Source organism: Phyllobates terribilis, unplaced genomic scaffold (genome assembly GCF_046119375.1).
Source record: "Phyllobates terribilis strain yellow unplaced genomic scaffold, ASM4611937v1 Scaffold_7__3_contigs__length_470593459, whole genome shotgun sequence".
Lineage (NCBI taxonomy): Eukaryota > Metazoa > Chordata > Amphibia > Anura > Dendrobatidae > Phyllobates > Phyllobates terribilis.
The window spans coordinates 111,996,207-112,021,324 of record NW_027362767.1 but is presented as its reverse complement, the minus strand read 5'-3'; the positions used below and the strand labels follow the sequence as shown (position 1 = coordinate 112,021,324).

General features: G+C 39.8%; 1 pseudogene; it reads left to right on the top strand.

Annotated features, from left to right (window-relative positions):
• The window catches only part of LOC141155367 (protein transport protein Sec23A-like), a 154,193-nt pseudogene extending 132,025 nt beyond the window's left edge, over positions 1-22,168 (top strand).
• The last annotated feature ends 2,950 nt before the right edge of the window (positions 22,169-25,118 follow it).

The following is a 25,118-nucleotide window of genomic DNA, read 5'->3' as shown; positions in this document are numbered from 1 at the left end:
TTTATCAAAGTGCCCTGGCAGTTAGAAAATGGCATCGCTAATATTCATCTTTCTTCTCTTCTTACAGGTATATATTTTTCACTGCTTGTGTGACCTCTCCTGAATTGTATCTCCATGCAATGCTCTGCAGCCTATAAATCTGTGGTATATATTTTTCACTCCTCTACGTTTTTTAATCCATGATACTTAAAGGTCATCAAACTTACTTTAAGAGTTTATGATCCATGCCGAGTTTGCTAGTCTGTTTTTTTTTTTTTTGTTTTTCCCTGCACTTTATGGTCTCCTGTTGTCTTTTAAGCTAGTGATTGATTGCTAACGAGTTAAATCTGTGTAGATCTAAGGAGATACGTCCCTATATATTGAGACATAGTCAAGGGGCTGCATTTATGCGGGGGCATTTATGCATATAGCATTTATGCATACTTTATCGAAGTGCCATCATTTATCAAAGTGCCCTGGCAGTTAGAAAATGGCATCGCTAATATTCATCTTTCTTCTCTTCTTACAGGTATATATATTTCACTGCTTGTGTGACCTCTCCTGAATTGTATCTCCATGCAATGCTCTGCCGCCTATCAATCTCTGGTATATATTTTTCACTCCTCTACGTTTTTTAATCCATGATACTTAAAGGTCATCACACTTACTTTAAGAGTTTATGATCCATGCCGAGTTTGCTAGTCTGTTTTTTTTTTTTTTGTTTTTCCCTGCACTTTATGGTCTCCTGTTGTCTTTTAAGCTAGTGATTGATTGCTAACGAGTTAAATCTGTGTAGATCTAAGCAGATACGTCCCTATGTATTGAGACATAGTCAAGGGGCTGCATTTATGCGGGGGCATTTATGCATATAGCATTTATACATACTTTATCGAAGTGCCATAATTTATCAAAGTGCCCTGGCAGTTAGAAAATGGCATTGCTAATATTCATCTTTCTTCTCTTCTTACAGGTATATATTTTTCACTGCCTGTGTGACCTCTCCTGAATTGTATCTCCATGCAATGCTCTGCAGCCTATCAATCTCTGGTATATATTTTTCACTCCTCTACGTTTTTTAATCCATGATACTTAAAGGTCATCACACTTACTTTAAGAGTTTATGATCCATGCCGAGTTTGCTAGTCTGTTTTTTTGTTTTTTGTTTTTCCCTGCACTTTATGGTCTCCTGTTGTCTTTTAAGCTAGTGATTGATTGCTAACGAGTTAAATCTGTGTAGATCTAAGCAGATACGTCCCTATATGTTGAGACATAGTCAAGGGGCTGCATTTATGCGGGGGCATTTATGCATATATCATTTATGCATACTTTATCGAAGTGCCATTATTTATCAAAGTGCTCTGGCAGTTAGAAAATGGCATCGCTAATATTCATCTTTCTTCTCTTCTTACAGGTATATATTTTTCACTGCTTGTGTGACCTCTCCTGAATTGTATCTCCATGCAATGCTCTGCAGCCTATCAATCTCTGGTATATATTTTTCACTCCTCTACGTTTTTTAATCCATGATACTTAAAGGTCATCACACTTACTTTAAGAGTTTATGATCCATGCCGAGTTTGCTAGTCTGTTTTTTTGTTTTTTGTTTTTCCCTGCACTTTATGGTCTCCTGTTGTCTTTTAAGCTAGTGATTGATTGCTAACGAGTTAAATCTGTGTAGATCTAAGCAGATACGTCCCTATATATTGAGAAATAGTCAAGGGGCTGCATTTATGCGGGGTCATTTATGCATATAGCATTTATGCATACTTTATCGAAGTGCCATCATTTATCAAAGTGCCCTGGCAGTTAGAAAATGGCATTGCTAATATTCATCTTTCTTCTCTTCTTACAGGTATATATTTTTCACTGCTTTTGTGACCTCTCCTGAATTGTATCTCCATGCAATGCTCTGCAGCCTATCAATCTCTGGTATATATTTTTCACTCCTCTACGTTTTTTATTCCATGATACTTAAAGGTCATCACACTTACTTTAAGAGTTTATGATCCATGCCGAGTTTGCTAGTCTGTTTTTTTGTTTTTGTTTTTCCCTGCACTTTATGGTCTCCTGTTGTCTTTTAAGCTAGTGATTGATTGCTAACGAGTTAAATCTGTGTAGATCTAAGCAGATACGTCCCTATATATTGAGACATAGTCAAGGGGCTGCATTTATGCGGGGGCATTTATCCATATAGCATTTATGCATACTTTATCGAAGTGCCATCATTTATCAAAGTGCCCTGGCAGTTAGAAAATGGCATCGCTAATATTCATCTTTCTTCTCTTCTTACAGGTATATATTTTTCACTGCTTGTGTGACCTCTCCTGAATTGTATCTCCATGCAATGCTCTGCAGCCTATAAATCTGTGGTATATATTTTTCACTCCTCTACGTTTTTTAATCCATGATACTTAAAGGTCATCAAACTTACTTTAAGAGTTTATGATCCATGCCGAGTTTGCTAGTCTGTTTTTTTTTTTTTTGTTTTTCCCTGCACTTTATGGTCTCCTGTTGTCTTTTAAGCTAGTGATTGATTGCTAACGAGTTAAATCTGTGTAGATCTAAGGAGATACGTCCCTATATATTGAGACATAGTCAAGGGGCTGCATTTATGCGGGGGCATTTATGCATATAGCATTTATGCATACTTTATCGAAGTGCCATCATTTATCAAAGTGCCCTGGCAGTTAGAAAATGGCATCGCTAATATTCATCTTTCTTCTCTTCTTACAGGTATATATATTTCACTGCTTGTGTGACCTCTCCTGAATTGTATCTCCATGCAATGCTCTGCCGCCTATCAATCTCTGGTATATATTTTTCACTCCTCTACGTTTTTTAATCCATGATACTTAAAGGTCATCACACTTACTTTAAGAGTTTATGATCCATGCCGAGTTTGCTAGTCTGTTTTTTTTTTTTTTGTTTTTCCCTGCACTTTATGGTCTCCTGTTGTCTTTTAAGCTAGTGATTGATTGCTAACGAGTTAAATCTGTGTAGATCTAAGCAGATACGTCCCTATGTATTGAGACATAGTCAAGGGGCTGCATTTATGCGGGGGCATTTATGCATATAGCATTTATACATACTTTATCGAAGTGCCATAATTTATCAAAGTGCCCTGGCAGTTAGAAAATGGCATTGCTAATATTCATCTTTCTTCTCTTCTTACAGGTATATATTTTTCACTGCCTGTGTGACCTCTCCTGAATTGTATCTCCATGCAATGCTCTGCAGCCTATCAATCTCTGGTATATATTTTTCACTCCTCTACGTTTTTTAATCCATGATACTTAAAGGTCATCACACTTACTTTAAGAGTTTATGATCCATGCCGAGTTTGCTAGTCTGTTTTTTTGTTTTTTGTTTTTCCCTGCACTTTATGGTCTCCTGTTGTCTTTTAAGCTAGTGATTGATTGCTAACGAGTTAAATCTGTGTAGATCTAAGCAGATACGTCCCTATATGTTGAGACATAGTCAAGGGGCTGCATTTATGCGGGGGCATTTATGCATATATCATTTATGCATACTTTATCGAAGTGCCATTATTTATCAAAGTGCTCTGGCAGTTAGAAAATGGCATCGCTAATATTCATCTTTCTTCTCTTCTTACAGGTATATATTTTTCACTGCTTGTGTGACCTCTCCTGAATTGTATCTCCATGCAATGCTCTGCAGCCTATCAATCTCTGGTATATATTTTTCACTCCTCTACGTTTTTTAATCCATGATACTTAAAGGTCATCACACTTACTTTAAGAGTTTATGATCCATGCCGAGTTTGCTAGTCTGTTTTTTTGTTTTTTGTTTTTCCCTGCACTTTATGGTCTCCTGTTGTCTTTTAAGCTAGTGATTGATTGCTAACGAGTTAAATCTGTGTAGATCTAAGCAGATACGTCCCTATATATTGAGAAATAGTCAAGGGGCTGCATTTATGCGGGGGCATTTATGCATATAGCTTTTATGCATACTTTATCGAAGTGCCATCATTTATCAAAGTGCCCTGGCAGTTAGAAAATGGCATCGCTAATATTCATCTTTAATCTCTTCTTACAGGTATATATTTTTCACTGCTTGTGTGACCTCTCCTGAATTGTATCTCCATGCAATGCTCTGCAGCCTATCAATCTCTGGTATATATTTTTCACTCCTCTACGTTTTTTAATCCATGATACTTAAAGGTCATCACACTTACTTTAAGAGTTTATGATCCATGCCGAGTTTGCTAGTCTGTTTTTTTGTTTTTTGTTTTTCCCTGCACTTTATGGTCTCCTGTTGTCTTTTAAGCTAGTGACTGATTGCTAACGAGTTAAATGTGTGTAGATCTAAGCAGATACGTCCCTATATATTGAGACATAGTCAAGGGGCTGCATTTATGCGGGGGCATTTATGCATAAAGCATTTATGCATACTTTATCGAAGTGCCATAATTTGTCAAAGTGCCCTGCAGTTAGAAAATGGCATTGCTAATATTCATCTTTCTTCTCTTCTTACAGGTATATATTTTTCACTGCTTGTGTGACCTCTCCTGAATTGTATCTCCATGCAATGCTCTGCAGCCTATCAATCTCTGGTATATATTTTTCACTGCTTGTGTGACCTCTCCTGAATTGTATCTCCATGCAATGCTCTGCAGCCTATCAATCTCTGGTATATATTTTTCACTGCTTGTGTGACCTCTCCTGAATTGTATCTCCATGCAATGCTCTGCTGCCTATCAATCTCTGGTATATATTTTTCACTGCTTGTGTGACCTCTCCTGAATTGTATCTCCATGCAATGCTCTGCAGCCTATAAATCTCTGGTATATATTTTTCACTCCTCTACGTTTTTTAATCCATGATACTTAAAGGTCATCACACTTACTTTAAGAGTTTATGATCCATGCCGAGTTTGCTAGTCTGTTTTTTCGTTTTTTGTTTTTCCCTGCACTTTATGGTCTCCTGTTGTCTTTTAAGCTAGTGATTGATTGCTAACGAGTTAAATCTGTGTAGATCTAAGCAGATACGTCCCTATATATTGAGAAATAGTCAAGGGGCTGCATTTATGCGGGGGCATTTATGCATATAGCATTTATGCATACTTTATTGAAGTGCCATCATTTATCAAAGTGCCCTGGCAGTTAGAAAATGGCATCGCTAATATTCATCTTTCTTCTCTACTTACAGGTATATATTTTTCACTGCTTGTGTGACCTCTCCTGAATTGTATCTCCATGCAATGCTCTGCAGCCTATCAATCTCTGGTATATATTTTTCACTCCTCTACGTTTTTTAATCCATGATACTTAAAGGTCATCACACTTACTTTAAGAGTTTATGATCCATGCCGAGTTTGCTAGTCTGTTTTTTTGTTTTTTGTTTTTCCCTGCACTTTATGGTCTCCTGTTGTCTTTTAAGCTAGTGATTGATTGCTAACGAGTTAAATCTGTGTAGATCTAAGCAGATACGTCCCTATATATTGAGAAATAGTCAAGGGGCTGCATTTATGCGGGGGCATTTATGCATATAGCTTTTATGCATACTTTATCGAAGTGCCATCATTTATCAAAGTGCCCTGGCAGTTAGAAAATGGCATCGCTAATATTCATCTTTAATCTCTTCTTACAGGTATATATTTTTCACTGCTTGTGTGACCTCTCCTGAATTGTATCTCCATGCAATGCTCTGCAGCCTATCAATCTCTGGTATATATTTTTCACTCCTCTACGTTTTTTAATCCATGATACTTAAAGGTCATCACACTTACTTTAAGAGTTTATGATCCATGCCGAGTTTGCTAGTCTGTTTTTTTGTTTTTTGTTTTTCCCTGCACTTTATGGTCTCCTGTTGTCTTTTAAGCTAGTGACTGATTGCTAACGAGTTAAATGTGTGTAGATCTAAGCAGATACGTCCCTATATATTGAGACATAGTCAAGGGGCTGCATTTATGCGGGGGCATTTATGCATAAAGCATTTATGCATACTTTATCGAAGTGCCATAATTTGTCAAAGTGCCCTGCAGTTAGAAAATGGCATTGCTAATATTCATCTTTCTTCTCTTCTTACAGGTATATATTTTTCACTGCTTGTGTGACCTCTCCTGAATTGTATCTCCATGCAATGCTCTGCAGCCTATCAATCTCTGGTATATATTTTTCACTGCTTGTGTGACCTCTCCTGAATTGTATCTCCATTCAATGCTCTGCAGCCTATCAATCTCTGGTATATATTTTTCACTGCTTGTGTGACCTCTCCTGAATTGTATCTCCATGCAATGCTCTGCTGCCTATCAATCTCTGGTATATATTTTTCACTGCTTGTGTGACCTCTCCTGAATTGTATCTCCATGCAATGCTCTGCAGCCTATAAATCTCTGGTATATATTTTTCACTCCTCTACGTTTTTTAATCCATGATACTTAAAGGTCATCACACTTACTTTAAGAGTTTATGATCCATGCCGAGTTTGCTAGTCTGTTTTTTCGTTTTTTGTTTTTCCCTGCACTTTATGGTCTCCTGTTGTCTTTTAAGCTAGTGATTGATTGCTAACGAGTTAAATCTGTGTAGATCTAAGCAGATACGTCCCTATATATTGAGACATAGTCAAGGGGCTGCATTTATGCGTGGGCATTTATGCATATAACATTTATGCATACTTTATCTAAGTGCCATAATTTATCAAAGTGCCCTGGCAGTTAGAAAATGGCATTCCTAATATTCATCTTTCTTCTCTTCTTACAGGTATATATTTTTCACTGCTTGTGTGACCTCTCCTGAATTGTATCTCCAAGCAATGCTCTGCAGCCTATCAATCTCTGGTATATTTTTCACTCCTCTACGTTTTTTAATCCATGATACTTAAAGGTCATCACACTTACTTTAAGAGTTTATGATCCATGCCGAGTTTGCTAGTCTGTTTTTTTTTTTTTGTTTTTCCCTGCACTTTATGGTCTCCTGTTGTCTTTTAAGCTAGTGATTGATTGCTAACGAGTTAAATCTGTGTAGATCTAAGCAGATACGTCCCTATATATTGAGACATAGTCAAGAGGCTGCATTTATGCGGGGGCATTTATGCATATAGCATTTATGCATACTTTATCGAAGTGCCATAATTTATCAAAGTGCCCTGCCAGTTAGAAAATGGCATTCCTAATATTCATCTTTCTTCTCTTCTTACAGGTATATATTTTTCACTGCTTGTGTGACCTCTCCTGAATTGTATCTCCATGCAATGCTCTGCAGCCTATCAATCTCTGGTATATATTTTTCACTGCTTGTGTGACCTCTCCTGAATTGCATCTCCATGCAATGCTCTGCTGCATATCAATCTCTGGTATATATTTTTCACTGCTTGTGTGACCTCTCCTGAATTGTATCTCCATGCAATGCTCTGCAGCCTATCAATCTCTGGTATATATTTTTCACTCCTCTACGTTTTTTAATCCATGATACTTATAGGTCATCACACTTACTTTAAGAGTTTATGATCCATGCCGAGTTTGCTAGTCTGTTTTTTTGTTTTTTTTGTTTTTCCCTCCACTTTATGGCCTCCTGTTGTCTTTTAAGCTAGTGATTGATTGCTAACGAGTTAAATCTGTGTAGATCTAAGCAGATACGTCCCTATATATTGAGTCATAGTCAAGGGGCTGCATTTATGCGGGGGCATTTATGCATATAGCATTTATGCATACTTTATCGAAGTGCCATAATTTATCAAAGTGCCCTGGCAGTTAGAAAATGGCATTGCTAATATTCATCTTTCTTCTCTTCTTACAGGTATATATTTTTCACTGCTTGTGTGACCTCTCCTGAATTGTATCTCCATGCAATGCTCTGCAGCCTATCAATCTCTGGTATATATTTTTCACTGCTTGTGTGACCTCTCCTGAATTGTATCTCCATGCAATGCTCTGCAGCCTATCAATCTCCGGTATATATTTTTCACTCCTCTACGTTTTTTAATCCATGATACTTAATGGTCATCACACTTACTTTAAAAGTTTATGATCCATGCCGAGTTTGCTAGTCTGTTTTTTCGTTTTTTGTTTTCCCCTGCACTTTATGGTCTCCTGTTCTCTTTTAAGCTAATGATTGATTGCTAATGAGTTAAATCTATGTAGATCTAAGCAGATATGTCCCTATATATTGAGTCATAGTCAAGGGGCTGCATTTATGCGGGGGCATTTATGCATATAGCATTTATGCATTCTTTATCGAAGTGCCATAATTTATCAAAGTGCCCTGGCAGTTAGAAAATGGCAGTTGGACAGGGCAGGAGACAGGTAAGGCATGCGAGACAAACAAACAAACTTGCTTCCAGGTCATGTTTTTGGCAAACATTATTCACCATTTGTATTTGTGCCATTTATACTCTTGTTGCTATAATCATCCACATTCATCGTTCTCCCACAAATGCGGCACACTTCATCCATATTAATCCCTCACTCCTCTCTTCTCCCATGTACAGTTGTCATGCTCTCTTCACAATGTTATACCACGCAGATCCATTCATTCCCACAATACAACGCAGGAAACGCTCTCACAAATCACTCAATCATCTGCTCACTCTCTGTATCTTCCTTCTATTAGTTGCAGGTGACATTTCTCCCAACCCAGGACCCTCCAGTAATAATAACACTAACTCTTTCCCTGTTACATTCAAAAACCCTGCTAATCTGATTAATATTCCCTGCATATCTTCTGTCTCATTCAACTGTGCCCTTTGGAATGCGCGTTCAGCATGTAATAAACTCTCTTACATCCATGACTTTTTCCTCTCTAATTGCCTCAACCTTCTGGCTCTCACTGAAACCTGGATCCAGCAGACGAACACCACCGCCGCTGCAGCTCTCTCCTATGGTGGCCTATATTTCTCTCATACCCCGCGACCTGACAACAGATCAGGGGGAGGTGTTGGTGTGCTTCTTTCAACAAAATTTACTTTTCAGGTTATCCCCCCTGTACCCTCCCTTATCTTCCCTTCTTTTGAGGCCCACACAGTCAGACTCTACCGGCCCTTCTCCCTGTGAGTGGCGGTTGTCTATCGCCCTCCAGGTCCCCCCCATCAATTCCTGGATCACTTTGCTGCCTGGCTTCCAAATTTTCTATCCTGCGACATCCCCACGATAATCATGGGAGACTTTAACATCCCAATTGGCGATCCTCTGTCCCCATCTGCCACGCATCTTTTATCACTAACCTCCTCCTTCGGCCTTTCACAGCTTGCTAATTCTCCTACACATGAGGACGGGAACACATTGGACCTGATCTTCTCCCGGCTTTGCTCAGTACATGACTTTACTAACTCTCCCCTTCCACTCTCTGACCATAATCTTCTTTCATTCTCTGTCAAGAACTGTGACTCTACTCAAGACACTCCCACCGTCCACACTTATAGAAATTTATGCGCCATTAACACCCAGAAATTTATAAAAAGGTTGCAATCATCATTGGCCCCAATCTCCCTCCTCTCATGTCCCGACTCTGCATTGAAGCATTATAACAAAATAATGCTATGCGCCCTGGATGAAACCGCACCTCCTACACAAAGAAAAATTCAGCATAGACGGCGACAACCCTGGCACACGCCTCAAACACGTCTTCTCCAGAGGTACTCCAGGTGCTCTGAACGGCTGTGGAGAAAATCAAATCTGCCCGAAGATTTCCTCCACTATAAATTTATGCTGAAAACATATAACTCTGCGCTTCACCTCTCCAAACAAACCTACTTTAACAACCTCATAATCTCACTTTCCAATAATCCTAAACGACTCGTTTCATTCTCTTCTCAATCAAACAACACAGGCACCGACCACCGACCCCAGCGCTGACGATCTGTCCAATTATTTCAAAGAAAAAATTGACCATATCTGACAGGAAATTTTCTCCCAATCCCCAAATGTTATGCATGCTCTCCCCCGCCACATTGTATCTTGCTCACTTTCTGACTTTGAACCAGTCACGCAAGATGAAGTGATCAGGCTCCTTGCATCTTCTCACCCTACCACCTGCACCAGTGACCCTATTCCCTCACATCTCCTTCAGTCCCTTGCTCCAGCTGTCACCACTCACCTAACTAAAATTTTCAACCTTTCCCTCTCATCTGGTATCTTTCCCTCTTCTTTTAAACATGCCAGCATACAACCATTACTTAAAAAACCATTCCTCGACCAGAACTGCACGGCCAACTACAGACCTGTTTCCAATCTTCCCTTTATCTCTAAACTCCTGGAACGCCTGGTCCATTCCCGTCTAATCCGCTATCTCTCAGAAAACTCCCTTCTTGACCCTTTACAATCTGGTTTCCGCTCTTTACATTCTACTGAAACTGCCCTCACTAAAGTCTCTAATGATTTACTAAAAGCTAAATCTAATGGTCACTACTCCCTGCTGATTCTCCTGGATCTCTCTGCAGCATTCGACACTGTGGATCACCAGCTCCTCCTCACTATGCTCCGCACTATTGGCCTCAAGGACACTGTTGTCTCCTGGTTCTCCTCCTATCTCTCTGACCGCTCCTTCTCTGTGTCTTTTGCTGGCTCCTCCTCCTCCCTACTTCCTCTTACTGTCAGGGTTCCTCAAGGATCAGTCCTAGGCCCCCTTCTTTTCTCCTTATATACCGCTCCTATTGGACAAACAATCAGTAGATTCGGTTTTCAGTACCATCTCTATGCTGATGACACCCAACTATACACCTCTGCTCCGGACATCACCCCTGCATTACTACAAAAGACCAGTGATTGTCTTTCTGCTGTGTCTAACATCATGTCCTCCCTCTGCCTAAAACTGAATCTGTCAAAAACTGAACTACTCGTCTCTCCTCCCTCCACGAACCTACCTGTGCCCGATATTGCCATTTCCGTTTGTGGCTCAACCATTACTACCCAGCAACAAGCCCGCTGTCTTGGTGTCATTTTTGATTCAGATCTTTCCTTCACTCCTCACATCAAATCACTCGCTCGTTCATAACATTTACACCTCAAAAACATCTCAAGAATCAGGACTTTTCTCACCTTTGACTCAGCAAAAAGTCTTACTGTAGCTCTTATTCATTCTCGTCTTGACTATTGCAACGCTCTACTAATCGGTCTCCCTCTTACTAAACTCTCCTCTCTCCAATCCGTCCTTAACGCAGCAGCCAGGATCATATTCCTCGCAAACCGCTACTCCGATGCTTCTTCCCTGTGCCAGTCATTGCATTGGTTACCCATCCAATATAGAATTCAATTTAAACTTATCACGCTTACCCACAAAGCGCTCCATGCTTCAGTACCCCCCTACATCTCCTCCCTTGTCTCAGTCTACCACCCTACACGTGCCCTCCGTTCTGCAAATGACTTAAAACTAAAATCCTCCATAATCCGAACTTCCCACTCCCGTCTCCAAGATTTCTCGCGTGCTGCGCCAATTCTTTGGAATGCACTACCCAGGACAGTTCAATTAATTCCCAATACCCACAGTTTCAAGCGAACCCTAAAAACACATTTCGTTAGACTGGCGTATTGCCTAAACGCACTCTGTCCGTCCCAGTTTTCCCCCATATTAAAATCTTCAACTTTGGGTTCATACCAACCATGCACATAATAGCCTCTGTCAGGACTGTACACATACTGGCTGGCCACCAGTCCATGTATTATTATTTATCCTATTCAGTATATCAAGGCTGCATTATACAATATATGTACTTTTTACCTTTTGTGTCTCCCCCACTTCCTCATAGACTGTAAGCTCGCAAGCAGGGCCCTCACTCCTTTCGACATGAGATATGCTTATTCTGTATTGTCTGTATATGTCCCCCCTAAAATTTGTAAATTGCTGCGGAATATGTTGGCGCTATTAGAATAAAAACTATTATTATTATAGGCTTTTTACTTTATTGGTGCCAAATATTTAGATCAAGAAGGGGTTGTCCGAGTAGTGGACCACCCCTTAAAACTTAGAAACTTTATATGTGGTTGCCTAAGGATATGTGGAAACACATTTTGTAGGTTTTCAAAAACCATGAGTCTTTCAAGAAAAACTGCTTCACGAAACTCTCCTTGTTTATATATTTTTTAGAGGTTTATGAAGGAGTTTTTTTTTGCAAAAAATCTTTGAAGAAGTATTTTACCTGAAGCATTTGTTTGCTGCCTTTTGTTGGCACAGTGCCCAGCTCAGCGAGGTTTCTTTCATACTTAAAGAAGTGATATGCATTTTTTTATTCCACCAGGTGTTTTCAAACCCTCTGAAGTAAAAAAGGAGGATAAAAAATTCCTTATATGAATGCTCCAAAAACAGTGTGTGCCATTGCACTGCCTGCTGGATTTAAAGTAACAGAAAGAACATAATGCAATACAAAGTATTCCAGTATATTATGTAAGCACGCTGAGGATTTCCTCTTCACGTCAGCTAAAAATCCAAGTAGATTATCAATTTTTTTTTTTTCTTGTGCAAGGTTCTTTTTTTCTGATAAAATGATAAAAAAAAGAACATAATTGGCATCGCTGCTTAAGTACCGATCTGCACCTTATTGTGATCTTTGGGAGGCAGAATGAACAAAGCACAGCAGTTCAAGACTTGCTTTCATTTTTATTTTTTTTACGCCATTCACCATACGGTAGAAGTGACAATTGTTTTTTGTTTGTTTTTTTACACTGTTCACCTTGTGGAAAAACTGATGTCAGCTTTGTTCTTTGGGTCATTATGATTACACAGACACCACGTTTATATCATTTTGTTACATTTTGCTGCTTTTTCACACTAAAAACAATTTCATAGAAAAAATATTTTTTTTGCATCACCATAGTCTTGAGAGGCATAGCTTTTTTTATTTTTTCCACTGATGGAGCTGAGTGGAGGGTTACTTTTTGTGGGAGAAGATCTGCAACTTTATGATCGCATATTATTTCACTTTTTGTTTGATGGTAAAACATAATTTTTCCCAGCTTTTTTATTTATTTTTTTACAGTGTTCACTGTAGAATTTAAAGTGTTACAGTGATCTAATTAAGGTTGTTTTGAACGCAGTGATCCATAACATGTGTAGTTTTTACATAAAAATGCGCATTTATCATTGTAATATTTTTTCATGATTTTTTTTTCCATTCTTTATTTTGTGTTTACTTTTAATGTTTTTTTATATTTCTTTTTACTCAGTCCCACTAACTACTCTGATCACTGGTCTCATGCATTGCAGTGCCCATATATTGCAATGCATGAGACCTGTCAGATAACACTGGCAGAACGCCTGTTAGATCCTGCTTCTGACTGGGTCTAACAGGCCACCGTAGCTGGCAGACTCGGAGGTCTATGGGAATTGCTGTGGTTTCTAAAGATTTCCACTTTTCAATTTGCATAAGAAAAAAACAGAAACAGACAGCACATCCTTCACTAATAAAATGTCAGTGATTTAATTAATCTTTGCTAAAATCTGGCACAAGTGGTCCGGTGAACCAACCCGACGCGTTTCTGGCAATAAACTGCCCTCAATGATAGTAACACACTTGCATAGAAAACCTTATTTAAGAATGACATCGACAAATCACGTGCCAAAATGTAAAAGCATAATAATTAATAGGAGCAAAATAAGAAAAAAAAAATCATTATTTTACACAATAATGACTGAGTGGCAAAATACTTAACAAATATACATAGTGTCGTTCCCGAAATTCACAACTTTGGGCTGTTTCGTATCCAGAGCTAGAATTCAATGCATTTCTCCGAGGAACCAATTTCCTTCTCTTTTTGGTTCAGTAACCCTTTCTATACTTTAGAACACTAAACCATTTGTATCTTTAATCCACGTTCACACGCTCAGTATTTGATCAGTATTTTACATCAGTATTTGTAAGTCAAAACCAGGAGTGGAACAATCAGAGGAAAAGTATAATAGAAACACGTCACCACTTCTGCATTTATCACCCACTCCTGGTTTTGGCTTACAAATACTGATGTACAATCCTGACCAAATACTGAACGTGTGAACATGGCCTTACTATGTTTATCGACAAAATGTTTTGCTGCCCTCAATGTGTTGTTGCCTTTGTTTTGTATAGCTGTTCTCCTTTTCATTTTACTATTTACCATTCACAGTTGAATGTGAAAAATTTAGGGGAACTTTTATGAATTTGAACGCTGAGTTTTTTTTAGTAAGGCCTCATTCACATGTTCATGATTAAACACGTATGTGAAAGAATGTTACCGGTGTCATCAGTGTTTTGGATCAATGTGTCATCCGTGAATGGTCCGTGTGTCTGTTTTTCCTATTATTGTGTCATCAGTGTTTTTCTCGGATAGATACATAAATTACAAAGTTCCTCTTCTTGGTAAAGTTAAACAGACAGCACATGGTCGGTACAATGAGGTCATCCGTGCGCTGTACGGATTTTTCACAGACGTGTATTGCCTCTTTTCATCCGTGATACCGGAAACAAATGGACATGTCTGTGAGTTTTGCATGGACACATGGTCTGTGAAAAAACACGGATCTGTGAACTTCCCTATAGATTATAATGGTTACGTGTTGTATCCTTGAAAAAAGGCAGATACAACACGTATGTGCAACACTGATGTCTGAATAAGGCCTTAAAGGGGTTTTCCCATGAACAAAGGACATTTTAATCAATATAGTTTGGAATAATAAGTTCCACAATTGGATATGTTTAAATAAAATGTTCCTGTGCTGAGATAATCTTATAAATGTGTCCCTGTTTAATGGCTGTGTGTGACCGGGTACAGAACATGGTCTGATCATACCACAGCTCCTGGGCAGAGGAGGAGGCAAAAGAGTATACAGACAGGACAGCCCGGGATCACAGCTGATTCTTCCTGTGAGGTAAAACATTGCTTACAACAGGCAGTGAATTGTTTTACCTCACAAAAAGAATCAGCTGTGATCCCGTGTCCAATCCAATTGTGGAACTTATTATTATTCAAAGATCTATTGATTAAAATGTTGATTAAGATTAATGTTGTTTATGGGAAAACCCGTTTAAGTAAAGGCTGACTGCAATGCTGAGTGCTTCATTGTAGGCCATTGTGGAAGTGGTAGAGATCAATAGGTTTGAACTAGGGGTCAGAAGCCCCCATAAACCAACCAACCACAGCATAATTTATATAAAAAGGCCTTTATTAAACTAATGGCAGATTAGAAGACTACAAACAACAAATACTAAAAACAGAACCTCTCACCGTGAGGGACATCAGAATTCATAAACACCAATCAGGTTCCATATACATAGGGAAACAATCTCCATATAGTGTGTTTTGGCCTGACAGTATTACAATTAAATACAAGTGTTAAATAGTACACGGCTCCTTTATGACAGCTCCACCAAAATACATATATTTAGACATATCAGTGGCTGAAATATCATTTTCAACACATGATAAGCTGTATAACATGGACAAAGTAGTCACCAAAAGACCATAATGTGGAGATATCTACCGCAGCCAAGGGCTGTACCGCAGGAGCACATGTAATGTTTGATGTCCCTTTACCCCAACGCACGTTTCGTATGCTGTACTTCCTCAGGGGGCGCGGTAAACTGGGGGAATGTCAGTTCCTGATTTACCCAAACCCAGCCAATCAGGGGATATATGCGACGCTTCTTGCTTGCGCTTCATGGACCGGAGACCGGAAGGCATCAGATATGGGAGGTGGTGCTGGGGCAGGATGCGCCGTAGACGAGGCAATACAGCGAACATGGGACATTTCACATGACCTCTAGTTCAAACCTACCCTATTCATCTCTATTGCTAGTATACACAGCATCTAAAAATATTTCAGGAAATATTTTTGATTGTAACCTTGTGAAAGGAGGACTGAATTGAAAACATGAATTCAATAATTATGATGTGTGCCCAGTGGTGTACCGCCAATAGCGGCAGGCCACATGACAGCTATGGGGTCCGTAGGGGGCCCAGAGCCAGTACTATCTCCCACCCCGTTCCTTTCCCAGCATCACACGTTCATCCAGGATACCGATACAGTTGAAAACAATGATGCATCTGATGTGTCAGCGCAGCAGGCACGATGACGTCACTATAACGTGCCCGCTGTGCCGAGCAGTGCAGAGCTGCAGAAGACACGCTGAGGAGACCGGAGCAGCGGGGAATGGGGAGAGGTGAGGATTTAATTTAATTTTTTTCTTAGTCAAGTACTTATGGAGGCCATTATATAATATGGAGGGCAATATGGGGACCATGATATTTTATGGAGGGCTATGTGGGACCCAGTATATTATATGGAAGACTATGTGGGGCCAATATATTACATGTAAGGCTATGTGGGGCCCATTATACAGTTTGGAAGGCTATGTAGGGGAGGGGGGCATTCTACGGTTTAGAGTGCTATGTGGAGGGGGCTATGTGGAGGGTAGGGGGGCATTACTCTTTGCAAGGCTATATGGGGGGTGGCATTACTGTTTGGAGGGCTATACGGGGGCCATTATTTTGTTGCAGGGCTATACGGGGGCCATTATTTTGTTGCAGGGCTATGTGAGGTCCATTATACTGTTTGGAGGGTTATATGGCAGCTATTATACTGTTTGAATGGCTACGTGGGAGCTATTATACTGTTGGAGGGCTTTGTGGGGGGCATTAAACTGTTTGGAGAGCTAGTAGGGGCCATTATGCAGTGTGGAGATTTGTTTGGAGTCTGTCATTCTCTGTGGGGGCCATGATATTGTTTGGATTGCTGTGTTGGGGTCACAGTTGGGGCATCATACTGTATTGGGGTCACCATACTTTTCCGGGTGGATACAGCAGGGTCATCATACTGTGCATCTGGAGGGTGCTGTGTCAGGACTGTGTGGGTATCATATTGTGTTTGGGGGTACTTTTATTGGCATCATACTTTAAGGAGGCAATGAAAGGGGAATCTAGAATCTAGGGCTTCAATAGGAGGAAAATTACTCTGTAAGGGCTGCAGAGTTGTGAGTTATGCTCTTCTGTGCCTCACCAAATTTTTTATTTTTTGGGGGGGATTAGAACTTCTCTTATAGGGCCCCATTATTTCTATGTATGCCCCTGTGTGTGTCCTAATATTTATGTCCATATAGTGTATAACTCTACTGAACATTTACAGTTAGGTCCATATATATTTGGACAGAGACAACATTTTTCTAATTTTGGTTCTAGACATTACCACAATGAATTTTAAACAAAACAATTCAGATGCAGTTGAAGTTCAGACTTTCAGCTTTTATTTGAGGGTATCCACATTAAAATTGGATGAAGGGTTTAGGAGTTTCAGCTCCTTAACATGTGCCACCCTGTTTTTAAAGGGACCAAAAGTAATTGGACAATTGACTCCAAGGCTATTTCATGGACACGTGTGGGCAATCCCTTCGTTATGTCATTCTCAATTAAGCAGATAAAAGGCCTGGAGTTGATTTGAGGTGCGGTGCTTGCATTTGGAAGGTTTTGCTGTGAAGTAGACATGCGGTCAAAGGAGCTCTCTATGCAGCTGAAACAAGCCATCCTTAAGCTGCAAAAACAGAAAAAATAACATCCGAGAAATTGCTACAATATTAGGAGTGGCAAAATCTACAGTTTGGTACATCCTGAGAAAGAAAGAAAGCACTGGTGAACTCATCAATGCAAAAAGACCTGGGCGCCCACGGAAGACAACAGTGGTGGATGATCGCAGAATAATCTCCATTGTGAAGATAAACTCCTTCACAACAGCCAACCAAGTGAACATCATTCTCCAGGAGGTAGGCGTATCAATATCCAAATCTACCATAAAGAGAAGACTGCATGAAAGTAAATACAGAGGGTTCACTGCACGGTGCAAGCCACTCATAAGCATCAAGAATAAAAAGGCGAGACTGGACTTTGCTAAAAAACATCTAAAAAAGCCAGCACAGTTCTGGAAGAACATTCTTTGGACAGATGAAACCAAGATCAACCTCTACCAGAATGATGGAAAGAGAAAAGTATGGCGAAGGCGTGGTACAGCTCATGATCCAAAGCATACCACATCATCTGTAAAACACGGCGGAGGCAGTGTGATGGCTTAGGCATGCATGGCTGCCAGTGGCACTGGGTCACTAGTGTTTATTGATGATGTGACACAGGACAGAAGCAGCCAAATGAATTCTGATGTCTTCAGAGCCATACTGTGTGCTCAAATCCAGTCAAATGCAGCCAAACTGATTGGTTGTCGTTTCATACTACAGATGGACAATGACCCAAAACATAAAGCCAAAGCAACCCAGGAGTTTATTAAAGCAAAGAAGTGGAATATTCTTGAATGGCCAAGTCAGTCACCTGATCTCAACCCAATTGAGCATGCATTTCACTTGTTAAAGACTAAACTTCAGACAGAAAGGCCCACAAACAAACAGCAACTGAAAACCACTGCAGTGAAGGCCTGGCAGAGCATCAAAAAGGAGGAAACACAGCGTCTGGTGATGTCCATGAGTTCAAGACTTCAGGCAGTCATTGCCAACAAAGGGTTTTCAACCAAGTACTAGAAATGAACATTTTATTTACAATTATTTAATCTGTCCAATTACATTTGGTCCCTTTAAAAACAGGGTGGCACATGTTAAGGAGCTGAAACTCCTAAACCCTTCATCCAATTTTAATGTGGATACCCTCAAATGAAAGCTGAAAGTCTGAACTTCAACTGCATCTGAATTGTTTTGTTTAAAATTCATTGTGGTAATGTCTAGAACCAAAATTAGAAAAATGTTGTCTCTGTCCAAATATATATAGACCTAACTGTATATACATTAAACACTATATATGCAGGAATTCCTAACATGCTTTTACTATCCCTCAAATATGATTTAAGAACAGGCAAAATGTAGTTGCTTATGGAAGACTGGGTCTGGTTGTGCATAGTGAAAGCGGATCTGTCAGCAATTGACATTACACTTTTACATTATTAGATATTTTAAGTGTGATACTTACTTTTTAAATCTATTTCAGACTGGCTTAATAATTCTGATGAGTAATTTATGAGTCCAGCTGTACAATGAAATAGCTAATGAGTACAAGCATATGCACACTCCACCCACCCAACCTGACAGACAACTGCAGCTTGTACTTAGCAGTGTGAGGTTTCAGCAGCAGCAGGTGGACACGGTCAGTCAGGTTCAGTGAGCAGAGAACATATTAAACTTTCATAAAAGATTATGCAGCTGTTCTAGCATACATCATCTTATAACGTTTAGGTAATCTATTCAGTAATGTATGCAGTTTTATATTAGGAAATCTGGTGATGGATCTGCTTGTCAAGTGCTCACTAGGTGAGGTGGATCCTCGAAGACCAAGGTTCGGGTGGTCATACAATGCTGCTCACCATTATTGGCACCCCTTCATTTTTTCATAGACTGTACAATATTTTCAGAAATAAATGGAAATGTACCAAAGTTATGTCCTCAGGATTTTTTAATTAGTGGTCCTAAGTAATGCAACAATAAAACATTGTTTTTCAACTTCCATGTTGCAATTTCAAAGAAGAAACAGAATAAACAGCATGTGCAGCAATAAAAGCATCCCTAATTAATACTTGGTTGCATCCCCTTTGGCATTGCTGACAGCCTCCAAACGTTTCTTGTAGCCATCTATAAGCTTCTTACACTTCCCAGCTGGAATTTTTTCCCACTCCTCCTTTGCAGTTTGCTCAAGCTCTTGAATGTTTGTAGGGATCTTTTCCCCAATGGCAGATTTCAGCTCACCCCAGATTTTTAATGGGATTGAAGTTGGGACTCATTTCTGGCCATTTTAAAACAGTCCATCTTCTCTTTTTCAACCATTCCTGTGTACCTTTGGATGTTTGCTTTGGGTCATTGTCTTGCTGGAGGACCCATGACCAAGTTTTCTTATACTGAGTAGGACATTTCACTCTAAAATGTCTTGATAATGATCTGATTTCATGATTCCTGTGATACGGTCAAGGCCTCCAATACCACAGCATTATGGATCTTCCATCATGCTAGACTGTTGGTAATTTGTTCTATTCCTTATAAGCTTCCCATTGCGCCATCTGTAAACAAACTGTTGCTTTGCATTGCCAAAAAGCTCTATTTTTGTTTCATCTGTCCCAGAAGGATTGTGGTTTGTCAAGGTACTCTTTGGCAAAGATCGGTCGTTCCTTTTTATGCCTTTTCTTCAGCAACGGTTTCTTCCTTGCCCTTCGCCCATAAAGCTCTGCTTGGTTTAGTGTGCGGCGTATGTTACTTGTTGAAACCATGACCCCAGACCGTTCCAGGTTGGCCTTCAGGTCTTTGGATGCTTGACGTGGTGGTTTTTTTCCACCATTCGCACCAACCTTCAAAGAGATCTCGTCAATTTTCCTTTCCACCCCCCCGTCCAGAGAGGTACTTGACGGTTCCATGCTTGGCAAACTTCTTAATAACATTGCGTACTGTTGAAACTGGGATACCAAGGTCTTTGGAGATGGCCTTATATCCTTTGGAAGTCTTGTGTTTGCTAATAATAGCAGTTCTGATGTCCTCAGACAGCTCCATTGTCTTCACCATTGTGACAAAGGAACAGGGTCTACCATGTGGCTTTTTAAAACACTGAAGTCATCATTCATTGGCTAATTCATGTCACATGGGCACCAACAATTAATCACAGGTAAATCTCTTTTGTGATTTACCACAGGCGAGTCAAAATGTGTTTCCATACTAAATTAATGTAAAGAGTGCCAATACCAGTGACACAACAAGCTTTAGGTTTTCCTATTTTCCCTCCCATTGGTTTTTGCTTTAAATTATTGTTTATCATTAGCTCTTTTGCATTAAACATGAGTCTATATACAAAAATACTGTTTCAGTTTATTCATTTTTTTCAGAAGATATTCCACATTATGTACTTAAACTTCATGGGTGCCAATAACGATGAGCAGGACTGTAGGGGTCACAGGCATCAGTGCAGCAGGCAGTTGAAACACGCAGGAAATGCAGACAGATAGCAGAGGTACTGGAAGCCACAGGCAGAGAGGAGACATCCTGGTTAACGCAGACAGCAGATGCCATAGAAGACTTTGAACAAGTAACAGAGATTCTGGAAGCTGCAGGCAGACAGAAGACATCCTGGAGACCAGAGACAGGGAGCTGTGCATAGACAAAGTAAAATTCTTAATACCAAGACACGGGGTGTGTTTCTTGGTAGGCCTTATATAGGCCTAGGAAGTTCAACACATGGGAGCACATCAGGATACTTGCAAAGCTCGACATGCAGAACAAGAAAGTTTAGCGCACCTGGGGTGTAGGAAGCAGAGTCCAGACCTGGGACAGGTGTGTAACACTGTTTTAAAGAAGCCCTCCCATGAAGGTTTTTTTTAACTAAATCTGTGTATGTAGTGTAGTTTGTGTGTTAATATACTCACCTAAAGCCACCTTCTCTGGCCTCCAGCGCCGTTCCGCTCCTATTCTCAGTGATGTTACTTCTCTGCAAGCTCTCCGGCTCACATTGAGCTCTGCGTAACACGGAAGTGGCTTTTACAATGTAAGCCTATGGAGTGTCAGAATGCTTCCTTTATAAAAGAGAGTTCTGTCTCATACATAGAGATGGAATAAGCCGGAGAGTCTGAAGTATGGTGACGTCACTGAGAAGAGGAGCAGAACCGATCTGTAAGCTGAATACCGCAGAAGGTGGCGATTGGTGACATCACTGAGAAGAGGAGCAGAATGGAACTGGAAGCTGGGGAAGGTGGCGATAGGCGAGTATATTAATACACTCACACTACATTACATGCATATATACACACATTTAGTAAAAAAATTAACAGGAGTGCATCTTTAATATACACTGTATATGTAATGTATCAAATTTCTTGAAAACTCATTCATGCAAATAAATGATTCCTTGTTTTTACAGCCTGTATTGCTCGATAGCACCAGCATTCTACCAGATAGGATCCTTCTGATGGACACATTTTCCAGATCCTTATTTATCATGGTGAGGTAAGTTTGACTCTTGTCATATGCAGTAATGGAATATTTTTGCATCTATCAGTTTTGTGTTTAATTCATATTGTCAATATTTTTAGTTAACTTCTTCTCCTTGTCCTGGTTTAATCTAGACTATTGCACAGTGGAGGAAAGCAGGCTATCAAGATATGCCTGAGTATGAGAATTTCCGACATTTGCTTCAGGCCCCTGTTGATGATGGACAGGAGATCCTTTACTCTCGTTTCCCCATGCCTCGTTACGTTGATACAGAACATGGAGGAAGCCAAGTAAGTGCTGATATAAATATAAGGCTTTAATAGGGAGAAATACACTAAAATGAGTTGTCTGGGCGCATGATATTAATAATCATAGAAGGGTAGGTGGTCCAACTTAAGGCACCCCCACCGATCAGCTCTTATAAGGTCAGGCCGAAGCCAGATGTAGACATAGAAAGGAGTTGAACATATCAACTACATTCAATGTTTAGAACGTGCTTTGAGGTTCTGAAGATAAATTCCTAGTAGCTGATAACAGCTGATTACTGGGGGTGCTGGAAAGTGGACCCCCATCCTTCTGATATGGAGGACCTATTCATTGATGAGCAATACCATATTCCCAGACATCTCCTTTAAGGACATACAGTCATCTAAGTTTTCATAACATTGTAAAGGCAGTCACATTGCATGGGCAATTACTCCTCACTCTATACCAGGAACAGGCCCCTACTTTTTCATAGTCTACTTTTGATATAATTTTCATTGCTGAAGTGCAAGGCGAGGGGTGGAGGAGCCATCACTTAGTGTGCGTTATGGGGATGTTCACAGAGACTTTGTGTGTGGCAGAAAAATCCAGTATGTTTTTTTTTTTTTTAGAGAAATCAATATTCCATGTATTTTTTTGGATAAGATTTTCAAATCTAACTCAGTTTTTGAAGTGATTTGAAGACAGTTTTAAGCATTTTTGCAAGGTTCCTACATGTTTTTTTGCATCCTTTTGACTTGACAATGTCCGGTTTGGAGTGGATTTTGACAGCTGTATGAAGCGCATAGTCTGCAGCTATCATTGCGTCCAGGATAAAAGCGGGACTCACCGATAGAGAATAGACCACAATTCCAGCCTCTGTTGCTTCACTCCAGCCTCCAGTCTCCATCTGGACCGTGTTGGTAAAGAGGCCTTCAAGAAACAATGTCACATTGGTCCTACTCCAAGGATTGATGTAAGTTGTGGGGTGGCACAATGTGTCTTCATGCTCCTGCCACACTTCTTGTGGGATTTTGGACATTGTAAATCTGCTCCTCTATCCATTTACACAATGACCTTGATGGACCAACATACAGTACATGTTATGGCTTCACTGTTTATCAGGTAGACAATGAACTTACTAGCACAATTTTCAAATGATATGGCTTCACTGTTTATCAGGTAGACAATGAACTTACTAGCACAATTTTCAAATGAATCTATATGGCATCCATATGGCATTCACATATGAGCAGTACTGTTTTGTGTACTTAAGCCTCAAAATTGTTTTATTACAATTGTATTTTCTTACCCAATTAAAAAAAAAAAGGAACCTGTTGCTTGGAGACACATTATTGCTGATTATTAAACCTCTTTTGGATACAAATTTACAGCCATTTTCTATATTTGTGTAAGGACAGGATCTGTATGTAAAATCAAGAAATGTTTCCTAATTACATCCACTACCTGATAGTAGTTACAACTATATTGTGTCAGAAAAAAACACTGTTTTATTTCCTTTATAATTCTTAAGACTCCAATCCCTATAACGGTCACAAGTACTATGTCTTATTTTTGGAATCATTCACCTGTGTTGCTGGAGCAAGGATTTTTTTCAGAATATCCATGTGCTCCCGGCCAGGAATCAATCCCAGCACATTCCGATTCACAAATGTCAGAATTAGTATAAAATACACAAACTCGTATATATTCTCCTACTGGAAGATTGCATAAAACATGATCTACGTGACAACTGGTGCCGGCAAAAAGCCGGGTCCCACTGTCTGTTCTTCTCTGATGGCACTGCTGGACATCTTCAGATTTTGAAGGGATATAAGCAATCATAATGTGTTTTTCACCTGCTACACTAAGTTTTCTAGGCTGACCACTGCGCCTATGGTGACCAAATTCTTGGTGCTTCTTCAAAAGAGCTTGATGCACACATTCTTAAACCTGACTCTTTTGAAATCTTTGCCTGGGAGAGATCTTAAGTACAAAGCAAGGCGAGGGGAGAAGGGTGCCATCACTTAGTTTGCATTAAATAGGTTGTCCACTACATTAACATTGATGGCCTACCCTTAGGATAGGTCATCAATGTCTGATCGGCCAAGGTCCGACACCCGGCAACCCTGCCGATCAGTTGTTATCGGTGGCAGCGATGGCCGCCGGCCGGATGTATTCACTTGCCAAGCTTCACCATCTACTTGTAGTGGCGGCTGCAGGGTTCTGCATATCCTCCTCCTATTCAAATCAATAGGAGGCAGATGTGCAGTACAAGCACCAGTCATGACAAGTAGATGGAGCAGCTCTGCAAGTGAGTACTTCCGGCTGGCGGCCATCGCCGCCCACCACTAACAGCTGATCGGTGGGGGAGCCAGGTGTTGGTCCCGTGTCGGATCTGACATTGATGACCTATTCTTAAGATGTAAAATTAGTGGACAACCTCTTTAAGGGTTGCTGATGCAGTATAATTACCTTGTGTCTTGTTGCGGTGTTCAATCTTACTATGGTGTATGACCTGCGTGACATGAAACTGTTTTCCACAACCTCACCTTTGTTAGCTGTTCCTCACCCAGTGTTAAGACTCTTATACAGCTATCTCTGTTTCAGTTAATGATTTTCTTTCACCCTATACATAGAAAGTATGATCATTATCACCTGTTTGGTATAATTGGTTAGTTATACAATTAACTATAATCCTTCAAAACTTCTGATTTTGCGCAAGTGTATTTAGAAGAATTGATATTGTTTTGAAGGTAAAGGGCGGTGACACCAAATAATCATTTCATTTTAAGTTTATTCACTTTACATTGTGTTAATTGATAAAAATAAACTATTAACATTTCTATTTTTGAAAGCCTCTTACTTTGAAGCTTTTTTCCATGATTGGCTAAAACTTGTGTAGAGCAAAAGTTTGGGTTTTATATACACGTGATCAAGATCTACATATAATGTGACCACAATTCTATAATCCTTTGATGTGTAGCTATGTTTTTATTCTGTTGTGGTTTACAAATAGACTAGGAG